The sequence below is a fragment of the Herpailurus yagouaroundi genome, unplaced genomic scaffold (assembly GCF_014898765.1).
Source record: "Herpailurus yagouaroundi ecotype Mexico unplaced genomic scaffold, PumYag 142, whole genome shotgun sequence".
NCBI classification, from domain to species: Eukaryota; Metazoa; Chordata; class Mammalia; order Carnivora; family Felidae; genus Herpailurus; species Herpailurus yagouaroundi.
In genome coordinates, this window is record NW_024412397.1 from 3,965,426 (window position 1) to 3,967,925 (window position 2,500).

Below are 2,500 nucleotides of genomic sequence, written 5' to 3' on the forward strand. Positions count from 1 at the left end.
AAAAAAAAAAAAAAAAAAGTGAGGATCTTTTTTTTTTTTTTTTAACAAGTTTAAACCGAAGTCTTTCAAAACCTTTGCCATCTGTGGGTACATGAACTATGAATGACCCCGAATGATTTGCACTCTGCTCAGAATCCCTTAGAAAGCACGGGAAAAAGTATCATTAAGAATGACTGATGACTGTCAGTCAGGGTTGACCTCATCCAAGCTTTGGTCTCTGCCTCCGTAATAAGCTGTCCTTTATTAGTGGTAACACTCCATAAAAGGGGTGTGTTTAGTCACAGGATAGCGGCCTCCGCATGCCCATTGCTTCTCTCTGAAAGATTGATTACTGCTCATTTTTACTGCCTTCCCAGCACATCCAGGGCAGTGCTGCAGAATCAGGCCTGCAAGCCCCAGACCGGAGTCAGGGGCTGGGAGCACGGTGTCTGCAAACAGGGCTGGCTGGGCGGTGGGGGGTCAGTGGTGTGGGTTGGTTGTTTTTTGGTTTTTTTTTTTTTTGAGGAATCTGCCTTTCAAAAAAACCAAAAAAAAAAAAAAAAAACGACCCAACCACAAACCCAGCTGTGTGTTCGATTCCAGGGCCTGCACAAGAAACGCCCGGACCAGTAGCAACGTCTGCAGACACGGAACTGAGGACCCACTTAAGTGTTAACTCGTCTTGGAAACAGAAGGGTTCCGGGCCTGCAACCCTCCCTCTCTGAGATCTGCAGTTCCGAGCAAATCAACGAGGAGACTGCCTGCAGAATTAGGCCTCATAACCAGCCTGACATCAAAACACAAAGATGTAATTATTACCCATTAAAACTGAACATGTGTGAAACTGAAAAAAAAAAAAAAAAAAACCTTCCCTATACGAGCACATAAAACCTATCCACTGCTTTTGTATTAAACTACTAAATTATTTTTAAGAAGCAATTGCTATAGAAACAGACAAATGAATTGATATATATAAAATCCCCACGTCTCCCTAAGTCCCTCGCTCCAAGTCAGCTCTGGTGGAAGCAGCTGAGTTGCCCCGAGTTCCCAGGAGGCAAAACGGAGGGATAAATGTACTATTATCTCCGTCATCACCCTTGCAACCATCACGAGGTATCAGGTCCTGCATCACTCGGAGGAGACGGAGGAGCCGTGCTGGGTGATACCTCGAGCAGGTGCTCCGCAGAACACAGGATGCGTCCCATGCGAGCTCCTCCATTCCAAATTCGTCTATAAACAAATTTAGCTCACGGGGTGATTAATTTGCAGAAACCCCTTGGGAAGGAGCCAGACTCTCAGCAGCCTAATGCCTTCAGCCAGCTACCCAGAAATTTAGCCAAACACCACAACAAGCTCCCACTTTCAGAAAAGCTCCCTGAGAACCCTGGGGTCCGGTTACCATGTGCGCAGCACCTACTGGATTTGGATTTGTTGTCACAAAAATTAGGGGGTAGGTGGGGAGTCTGAGCACTACGTTAAAGGGAGCCTACCTAAAGCAAACACTCAGCATCTCACGTTAAGTAACTCAGAATAAGCCTGCGGGGAGAAGGGAGCATAGGCGGGCCCCCTGCCTCCCCACAGGGCTGGCACCATCATGCCCTTGAACTGCTAGAGGGTCTGGGCCATCCCCCCGCCCCAGCCCCACACACCAGCTTCCCTGGACTCAGCACGCACAGAAAGGGGTGGGGTCGGAAGGAGACAAGGCTCTTTTGTGATCAAGGCAGTTCCAAGTTGGTCTTTCCCCCAGAGCTCATTTTCCCAGTTCAAAAAAAAAAGGGGGTAAACACATGCTTTAAAAACCACCTCTGTGCGTCTTCCAGGTCGCCAGGGGACAACACTGATCTGCTCCCTTTTTCTAAAATAAATGCTTACAACCGATTCGAAATTGACAAGCAATCCAAGTTCAACACCTGCTGAAGGAAGTGAGGAAAACTTTTCTCCCGCAGGAAATGACACGCTGCAAGGTAGCTCCACCTTCCCCAGCACCCATCACACAAACCCAGGCCTTTGTGCCCTTCTCCCTTTGAAAACCCCCAGTGCATTCTGCTCCTTAATATTATTAGTGTTTCATACACGATTCACAGCGTTGCCAACAATTTGAATTACTTCCGGGCCAACTTGGAATATTTCTCCGAGTGTTTACTTCCAATGACTTTCTGGAGTTAGAGCAGTTCCCTTCCATTTTAAAATGTTATAAAATTAAAAAACATATATCTATATATAGTCAAAAATACATAAGTATATATAATTTCTATATATAAATATATATAAATATAATTTCTATATATGTAGAAATATATATATATTTATATACCTAGTCAAAGTGGAGGTGGTTTGGAGAGATTCCTGCCCAGCGTAGTAACGGTAAGGTATTGTTTATGGTCACATTATTTGTCTGTATTTGGCCCTTCTCGATGCCATCACCTTCCCAGGTAACAATAAAGCTTAGCGGGAAAAAACAGACATGTTTTACTGTTATTTTCATGTAGCTACGAACTGAAGCAGGGCAGGCTCTTATAGA

At 45.0% G+C, this 2,500-nt stretch overlaps 1 long non-coding RNA gene across 1 annotated transcript in view; it reads left to right on the plus strand.

The window, feature by feature from the left end:
* LOC121032781 (uncharacterized) overlaps positions 1–893 on the plus strand; it is a 20,474-nt gene extending 19,581 nt beyond the window's left edge. Inside the window, exon 2 of the long non-coding RNA XR_005791471.1 lies at positions 583–893. This is a non-coding gene — a long non-coding RNA (uncharacterized LOC121032781). The remainder of the gene's footprint in view (positions 1–582) is intronic.
* Positions 894–2,500: the final 1,607 nt, after the last annotated feature.